General features: G+C 43.9%; 1 non-coding gene and 1 pseudogene across 1 annotated transcript; one reads left to right on the top strand and one right to left on the bottom strand.

Annotated features, from left to right (window-relative positions):
- Positions 1-561: 561 nt before the first annotated feature.
- Positions 562-754, bottom strand: LOC123600062. The gene has a single exon (XR_006713461.1). It is a non-coding gene; the product is annotated as a U2 spliceosomal RNA (small nuclear RNA).
- A 3687-nt stretch (positions 755-4441) lies between these two features.
- On the top strand, positions 4442-6837 carry LOC123596894 (annotated as a pseudogene).
- The last annotated feature ends 3003 nt before the right edge of the window (positions 6838-9840 follow it).

Genomic DNA, 9840 nt, shown 5'->3' on the forward strand with positions numbered 1-9840 from the left:
TACTCATTTCTCAACTTTAGTCTCAAAAACAAAACAACACAAAGCTTCAATGTCAATCTAGTGGGAATGGGGGTGGGACATGTGTCTGCCTTCATACACCCATCTTCTTTCCCAGAGAGGACAACCCTAGTTTTAGGGGATGGAATGAGAGGTGGGATCTCTTTACTTGACTCCTTTGGGAGTCAACCCATCAAGGTTGCTGCTGCCTCTCTAAATGTCCACAGATTTTCTTCCCCACTACAGCTGCCCATCTTTGCCCTCCAGGGGATCACATGTGCTGCCACATAGTCTCTTGACATGGGGTCTGGCTCAGGCTCAGCTTCTTTTTCTTTCTTTCAGCTCAGGCCTCTCCCTACCCAAGTGGTCTGCTTGTACAATATTCTCTCGGACGTGATACTGGCAAGGTGGCTCAAGCGCAGTTACTTTGTCTACTCCACTTCCAGGAAATTCTATCCTTGCAGGACAAATGGTGGAAATGCAGTCTGGAGCCTCGTGAAGAGTGAATTAGAGCACTTTGTAGGAGACAAGGGGAACAATAGAAAATCATCTGTCATTAACTCAAAGGAATGCATCATTCCTAGAAGTAATGCAGTTCTAGGCTGAGGCAGGGAGTGGATAGATCAAGCGCCCAACCCATCTCCTAATTGTAAGCAGTAACGTAATGCCCAGTATACAGGCAGAGAAAACATCGGATGCTTTTAATTGGTGAGAAGAGATACTGCTTTTGATTGTAGCTAATAGGCACAGAAGAGATAATGGTTCTACTTAAACCACACCTTTCCCTTTCACACTTGAGGCGGAAGCTACCACCTCCAGAGCTCCCCACATCTCTCCAGTGCTCTGAATCTTGCCCTGATATTGCTCTGAATTGTTAAAATGCTCCTGAGGAAAAATCTTTCTCGTCAGAAATGATTAGTTTTGATGTGTTCTTCCTGAGACCTGATTCAAATACCTCGTTTGTGTACTAACTCACTAACTGAATTGCTCAGCTCCATCCTCCCAGCTCCCATATTTTCTGTACCTCTCTGGGAGTCAAGGGACAACTCTGGGACTCAAGTCGATAGACTATTTTTGTTAACTTATTACTATAGGAAAATTCCAAATTGTAGTAATCAAATTTCTACAATGGTTTCGTAAATTGAGATGCTAATGAGATTTATCTGTTTTATTTGACTGAAACATTTCTTGCATGAGTCAGATTACGCTAAGCTATGCTGTGGTAGCAGACAGCTCCAAAATCACAGTGGTTTGCTACAACTCAGATTTATTTCTTCCTCACGTGAATTTCCACTGTAAGTCAGCTTCGCATACTCTTCACTCCAGGCCCTGGGCTGAAGAAATAGTCCCTATTTGGGAAACACCCACTGCCTGGCAGATGGAAATGAGAAATGGTTAAAACACAATGACTTTTACTTATTTATTCAACGTTTATTTATTTTTGAGAGACAGCGAGTGAGTAGGGGTGGGGCAGAGAGAGGAGGATAGAAGATCCAAAGTGGACTCTATGCTGACAGCAGAGAGCCTGATGCAGAACTCTAACTAATGAACCGTGAGATCATGACCTGAGCCAAAGTCAGACACTCAACCGACTGAGTCACCCAGGTCCCCTGTCTGACTTGTAGTCAGGTCATGATCTCACAGTTGGTGAGTTTGAGCCCTGCGTTGGGTTCTATGCTGACAGCTCAGAGCCTGCAGCCTGTTTCTGATTCTTTGTCTCCCTCTCTCTCTCTCTGCCCCTGCCCAGCTTGTGCTTGCTTGCTCTCTCACTCTCTCTCTCAAATATAAATAACCTTAAAAATTTTTTTTGCTCAGAAGTAGCAAATATCACATCTGCTCACATTTCATTGGTGCAAGAAAATCAAATGGCCAAAGCTGATGTCAGTGTGGAAAAAGGAAGCATAATTCTGCCAAAAAAGAGGGCCACATATATTGGGGATAATGCAATCTATCATACCTTCTAAGTCCCTTTTAATGTTATATTCTCCTCACTGCCCTCCACCCTGCAATTTACTAGTTGAAGGAATTGAGTCATTTATGCTGTAGAATTTTCTGGATTCTGGATTCTGCTAATCTCATCCTTGTGGGGCACTTGTTTAACACATTCCTTGGTCCTTCTATTTCTTCTAAACCTGTAGTTAGATACACAGGCATATTCAGATTCAGGTTCAACTTTTTGGCAAGGATACTTCCTAGGTGGTCATGTGTGTCATTGTTATCTCTTGCTGTGTAACAATCATCCCAGAATGTGGTGGCTTAAAACATTATTATCTCATGGCTTCTGGGGATCAGGAATTCGGACAGGGAGCAGGGGATGGCTTGTCTGCCTAATGATTTCTGGGGTCTAGCTGAAAAACCCAAAGACAGGACTGAAATCACCGAAGGCTTGACTGAGTCCAAAGACTCCTTGTTCAAGCTGGTGCAATCACTTGGTTGGCAAGTTGCTGTTAGTAAATGGGTTCTTTTCTATGTGGGCTTGTCCATAGGGCTGTTTAAGCATCCTGACAACATGGTGGCTGACTTCCCCCAGTGCGACTGATCCAAAAGACCAGTGTTGAAGCAGCAGTGTCTCTTATTAACTAGCTTGTGAATTCATACACTGACACTTTAATTAGTCAAAAAAAAATCAGCCTTGGGGCGCCTGGGTGGCGCAGTCGGTTAAGCGTCCGACTTCAGCCAGGTCACGATCTCGCGGTCCGTGAGTTCGAGCCCCGCATCGGGCTCTGGGCTGATGGCTCAGAGCCTGGAGCCTGTTTCCGATTCTGTGTCTCCCTCTCTCTCTGCCCCTCCCCTGTTCATGCTCTGTCTCTCTCTGTCCCAAAAATAAATAAACGTTGAAAAAAAAAATTAAAAAAAAAATCAGCCTTTATTCAGTGTAGGAAGTCTATACAAAGGCATGAATACCAAGAGAGAAGGTAAATTAGGGGCACCTTGGATGCTGGATACTATATGCATCGAATGGCTTTTGATGTTAAGACAAGTAGGAACAATCTCTAGCATACTGTGTAGGACAATGGTTTCCTAGCATTTGAGATGTCATGGTCCAGTAGAATTTCAAGAGAAAAATCAGGTCAAAATGGAACTACTAGATCTTTATTTTGCCATGTAAAGTCACTCAAAAAGAGTAACCTGTTAATTCTACCACCATTATTTTTTTCATTTTCTTGAAAGCCTTTTTTTTTTATATAGAAATACATTATCTCAGAGTACAAATTATCATTTTTGATGTGGAGCAAGGAGAACCGCTTCCCAAATGTACATTGAGAATCCACTTGGAAAACATTCTGTACTCAAGTTGAAGATTCCATACTCTGTCATCCAACATTTCCACTCCCAGCTGTACACCCTAATGAAAGGCATACATGCACACACCAGGAATCATGGACAAGAGTGTTCATAACAGTATGTTAATCATAGCCTTGCATTGGAAACAAACCAAATGCCATCAACAGTAATATAGACAAATTGATATGCTTCCATTTACATTAAGTCCCCAAACAAGCAATACTAAAGTGTAGTGCTTTAGGGCACATACTTAGATGAAAAAAGTGGAGGAAAAAAAAAAAAAAAAACAAGCAAGAGTGTGATTGTGATAAAGATCAAGTTATGGTTACCTTTGTGGGAAGGGATTGTTTTCTGATTTTGAAGAGACACGGGTGGAGACTGCTGAGGTGCTGGCAATGTTTAATTTATTGACTTTAGTGATGGCTACACAGGTATTGCCTTGATAATTCATTAGGCTGCACATTTTATGTTTTTCTGTGTGCTATATTTTACTATAAAAAGGGCATTTTAAAAAGGAAAAAAATTAGTCTTTTTAATTAAAAATTGTAGCTTTAGGAGAAACTTCTTTTTAAAAAGACCATCTATTCTTGGAGTGCCTGGCTGGCTCAGTCAGTTAAGCATCCAGCTTCGGCTCAGGTCATGATCTCACAGTTCATGGGTTCGAGCCCCTTGTCGGGCTTTGTGCTGACAGCTCAGAGCCTGTGCCTGTTTCAGATTCTGTCTCTCTTTCTCTCTCTGTCTCTCTCTCTCTCTTTCTGCTCCTCCTCTGCTCATGCTCTGTCTCCCTCTCTCAAAAATAAATAAACATTAAAAAAAAATTTTAAAGACCATCTGTTCTTTCCCAGCTCCATCATCCCTCTCCCACCCCTTTCTCCACACGGGATGTCAGCAGGATCTCTGCTAGTTCCAGCGCTGGCAGCTTCACACTAGAGACTCCCATACACCCCTGACTCAGCGGAGCGGGAGTGGATGTGGTTATGCACACACACGCACACACGCAGGAGCTTCCCTCCCTATGCTTCAAGAAGAGGAAGTACCTTTGCTCCTTTGTACCAGGTTGGCAAGAAGAGGGAATAGCCTTCCCTCAAGAACTCTGCAGTTCCCCAAAGGCATCCCCTAAAAGCTCCCCACTGCTTCCTCCAGGGCCTTCTGGGCAAGAATGAGGGCAGACTTGCTGGCTCTTCTGACAGGCCTTGTCAGCAAGCCCCTGCAGGCAGCCCTCGTATCGGAAAGTGCTGGACTAAGACCTGTGTAGTGCTTAATTTTGTAGTTCTCAGCAGTGGACCTGAAGAGCCCATTTTGGTACTGGGCACTTTATAGCATCCTGTTACACTCATACACGGTTGATGGAACATCTATTACATGCCAGGCATTCTGCTAGTTGTTTACATTGTGCAATGCCTTATCATTTACAATATTTGATTTCATTTTCATAACAATCCCATGAAGTAGATGAGTGCTATCCAATCATTTCCACTCTCAAAGAGGCCATTGAGTCTCTTAAGCTTTCAGTATCTTATCTGAAATCACTATAAAGGACTAGCCATACCTCTGAATGCTTGCTGTACCCAAAGCCCACTTGGCAGAAAAGAAACCCTGTGTGGTTCCTCAGGCAAAGTCTGTCTGATGTTATCTCCCGACCCACCCCCTACTCCCGGTCCACCGCTGATTTTGCCAGAAGAAGAGTGGCCTGAGAAAAGACCTGCCCAAACAGGAATGATGGTGATTAGACAGATTATTAGATTATGTCAGAAACATTTTGTGAAAAGTACAAGGAAGCCGTTGTTATGATAGAAAAAGCTAAAAGACCCCAGAGATGAGAAAGTTGTGCACAGATACCATTAGGCAGTAGAAATCATCAATAAACAGGAAGTATGAGTACAAGTAACGTTGACTGTGAACAGAAAATGAATTATCTATTTGATACCAACAGAAAGCGAGTTACTTGAATGGTACTGGCAGGAACATTGAAACAAAGATTTCAGTGGACTAAGTTCCCATAATGATGGGGAGCAACACTCTTGTTGCCAGGTGGACTTCCTCAGGCCTCTGTTGTTCAGTTCCCTCGCGTTTTTGTTGTTGGTTGGTTTGTTTGTTTGTTGAAAGACTGAGCAGACGTGGGCAGCTCAGATCTGAACTTTGTACTTCTGGTGCCCGGAAGCCACTGCCACCCCGCTGGGCCCCCGGTGGCTCTGATCCAGGGCCACCTGTGGAGGGCCGGGCAGTGGGCTGCCTCCCGAGCCTGACAAGCACCAGCACCCCCGGGGCCCCGTGATGGGCTGCTACAGGTAGCTCTTCCTGTTTGGCTTCAACATTGTCTTCTGGGTGCTGGAAGTCCTGGTTCTGGGCAACAGCCTCTGGGCCTGGGGTGAGAAGTGAGTTCTCTCCAAAAGCTCGGTGCTGACAGATCTGGGAGGCCTGCACTCTGTGTGGCCGTTTGTAGTGATTAGAGGCGGCATGGCAGTGGGCTGTGCCCGCTGCATCCGGGCACTGCGGGAGAATACCTTTCTGCTCAACTTTTTCTGCGTTCCTAGTCCCCATCTTCTTCCTGGAGCTGAAAACAGGGATCCTAGCCTTCGTTTTCAAGGACTGGATTCAAGACCAGCTCGATTTCCTTGTAAACAAAAACATCAAGGCCTATCAGGACAACACTGATCTCCGGAACCTCATTTACTTTGCTCAGGAATATTGGTCTTGCTGTGGAGCCTGAGGGCCTAATGACTGGAACCTCAATATCTATTTCAACTGCACTGACTTGAACCCCAGCCAGGAGCGCTGCGAGGTGCCCTTCTCCTGCTGCATCAGGGACTCTGCGGAAGATGTCCTCAATGTACAGTGTGACTAGGATGTACTGCTCAGACTGGAGCTGGAGCAGCAGAGCTCCATCCATACCAAAGGCTGCATCGGCCAATTTGAGAAGTGGCCACAGAACAACCTGATCGTCGTGGCTGGGCTCTTTGTGAGCATTGCCCTCCTCCAGATCTTTGGTCTGGCCCAGAGCCCTGTGAGTGACATCAGGCAGTGGAGGCCAACTGGTGAGGCTGCCACAGTGGCCATGGCCACTTGCCTGGCCTCCCCAGGGATACCCCCGCTTTCCCTGACACTGTGCCCATGATGGGCATGGCCACAGGCATTTCTGCTTGGACCTGAGTTCCATAGGGAGCTTGAGTGTGGGTATGCTGCGCATACTTGGAGAAAGCTGTGTGCCTCTGCCTGTGCTGCCTGTCCTGGAGCTGTGTGCACAGAGGGTGGGTATGTTTATGTGAATGTGCACAGGGAGCCACCATCTCAGCTATTATTGTGTGGTGGGCTCTCCCGGGGACCAGGAATGGCACAGCTCAGAGGGTGTGGACTAGTCGGGTGGGAGGGGTCTGCGGTGTCCAGCCAGGCTGGGGCACACCTCTCTGTGCATGGCTATGCGGGACAGGCCTGGCGCCTACTGTCGCTTGGAACACACCCTCATGCAGCTTCAGAGCTGTCTTCTCTACTAGTGTGACTTTGACCCTGCCAGGAACCCACTTCAGCCTCACGTCTCAGATTCTAAAATAGATCCAAGAGGGGCGCCTGGGTAGCTCAGTCCGTCAAGCATCAGACTCTGGCTCAGGCCATGGTCTTCTGGTTCATGAGCTCCAGCCCGCATCGGGCTCTGTGCTGACAGTGCAGAGCCTGCCTGGGATTCTCTCCCTCTGCCCCTCCCCTATTTGCACACTTCCACGTGTGTGCTTTCTCTCTCTCAAAATAAATAAACTTAAAAAAATAAAACAGATCCAAGAATTTCCTCTTCTTCCTTGTCTCTCAGTGATGGCTACAAACTACTACTCAAATAAAAAGAAACAAAACCTTTAAAACCAAAAACAAACAAGCAAGGTTTGAGCAGATGACCAAGCTGTGAAGACAATGATCAAGGAAGCCTGAGTCTACTATATACATATATATATATCATATATATATATATATATATATATATATATATATATATATATATAGCAACTAATATATCTTATCAGATGACAAGAGGAAAGCCTTTCTTCCAAAGTACTGATGGAAAGTAACACGGAAGATAAGAAAGTTAGAGAATCAATCTAGGAAGTCTATCATCTGATTAACAGGAAAGAGAGATTAAAAAAAGAGAGATACGTATGGCATATCTGCACATAGGCCAAGAACACCAAGGAAAAAGAGAAGAGTCTAAAAGCTTTAAGGAAGAAAAAACAGGGATGCCTAGGGGGGTTGAGTCAGTTAAGCATCCGACTTTGGCTCAGGTCATGATATCACGGTTCATGGGTTCGAGCCCTGCCTCAGGCTCTGAGCGGACAGCTTGGAGCCTGGAAACTGTTTCCGATTCTCTCTCTCTCTCTCTCTCTCTCCTCTCTGCCCCTCCCCCACTCACACTTTCTCTCTGTCTCTCAAAAAATGATGTTAAAAAAATTTTTTTAAAGGAAGAGAAACAAGGTGACACACAAAGGAACAGGTAGGAGATGACACTAAACCTCTTAACAGCAACACTGGATGTCAGAAGACTATATATATATATATATATATATATATATACAAAAATATATCAGTTAACTTCCAGCTAAACTGTCAATCAAACTTGAAGGAGGAATAAAAGTATCTTTAGTATCTTTAATCATAGAAGGTCTTGAAAGATTCACCTTCCAGGTGCCCTGTCTCAGGAAACCACTAACGGCTGGGCTCCAGCAAAATCAGTGTGTAGACCAAGAAAAAAGATAGCATGGAAGGAAACAGAAGCCACAAAGGGAATCCCCCCACATGGGGGACACCTAGAAAGCAATTACTCTACCTTGAAGCAGGATGATGGCAGACTTGGAAAGGGTGGTCTCCAGAAAAATGATGATTAATACAATTGAGAGTTTGGCAGAATTTATAGCTTTATAAATTTTCATTGATCTATTCCTTTGTATTTCATTATCTTAATTACTATACCTTCATGTTATGCTTTGATATCTAGTAACACAAAAGCATCCTCATTATTTTTCCTTTTCAAAATTTTCTCATTTGGGTAAGCTAGACATTTTTTTTTTATATTTATTTATTTTTGAGAGAGAGAGTTGAGCAGGGGAGGAGCAGAGAGACAGAGACACAGAACCCGAAACAGGCTCCAGGCTCTGAGCTGTCAGCACAGAGCTGGATGCAGGGCTCAAACCCATGAATGGTGAGATCAACCTGAGCTGAAGTCGGAAGCTTAACTGACTGAGCCATGCAGGTGCTCCTGGAGAGGCTAAACATTTAAATTGTAAAACAAAATACACTTTTGGGGTGATTGGGTGGCCCATTTGGTTAAGCATCTGACTCTTGATTTTGTCTCAGATCACTTCACACTTCTGAGATCGAGTCCCACAGCTTGGAGCCTGCTTGGGATTCTCTCTTTCTCCCTCTCTCTCTCTCTCTCTCTCTCTGCCCCTCTCTCTCTCCCTCTGCTCTCTCTTGTGCATGCTTTCTCTCTCTCAAAAATAAATAAACATTAAAATAAACAAAATACACTTTTGAGTCCATGAAAAATATTATTGAGATTTTTATTTTCAATTTTTCATGGCAGTGTAATAGGATTAATGTTTAGCTGGTAGGTACTGCTGGGTTCTTCTGGTTGTTTTTGATTAGCAACCATTTTGATTACTTGACATCCATGACATACCAACTTTAAATATTTTAAAGTCTCTTTGGCAGAGAATTGTAGCTGGCCATATAGTTTCTCAACTTTACTATATTTCCCAGTATGTTCTGCAGGTCTCTTAAATGAAATGCAAGCAGAAGCAATGAATGCCACTCCTAGGCCTGGCCAATGAAAGTTTCCAGGCTTATCCCTTCATGCTCTCTCCTCCCTCCTCATTGCTTAGAATGGTGATGGCAACAACCCAAGTCATCTTAGGATATTATACAAATGGCAGAGACCCTATAATCCTGAATCCCTGAAGAACTATGTAGATAACGGCTATGTGGGCAAACACTTCCCATCCCTCTAGTCCCACCACTATTGACAGGGAAATCTGCTTTGAACTGTGACAGAACAGAAAGAAACTTACTGTCCTTTTTTTTTTTTTTTTTTTAATGTTTGTTTATTTTTGAGAGAGAGAGAGAGAGAGAGACAGAGCACAAGAGGTAGAGGGGTAGAGAGAGAGGGACAGAATCTGAAGCAGGTTCACTGTCAGCGCAGAGCCCAATACGGGGCTTAAACCCACAGACTGTGAGATCATGACCGGAGCTAAAGTCAGACGCCCAACCGACTGAGCCACTCCAGTGCCCCATGAACTTATTGTCTTTAAACCATGGAAAATTTTTAGCTCTATTTAGCCTACCCTACCCAATATGATGACTAGATAAATGTTATACTTTTAAGGGCAATTTTATAGTAACCTATCAAAATAGTAAAAGCAGAAATATTTTGATGCAACAATTTCATTTATGAGAATATATCATACGGAAATACTTAAATAAGCAGGTAAGGTTTTATGTACTAGGATGTCCACTGCAACATATTCACAGTAACAAAAAACTAAAGATAACTCAAAGGTACATCTTTATTTTATTTTTAGATAG

The sequence above is a fragment of the Leopardus geoffroyi genome, chromosome C1 (genome assembly GCF_018350155.1).
Source record: "Leopardus geoffroyi isolate Oge1 chromosome C1, O.geoffroyi_Oge1_pat1.0, whole genome shotgun sequence".
NCBI lineage: Eukaryota > Metazoa > Chordata > Mammalia > Carnivora > Felidae > Leopardus > Leopardus geoffroyi.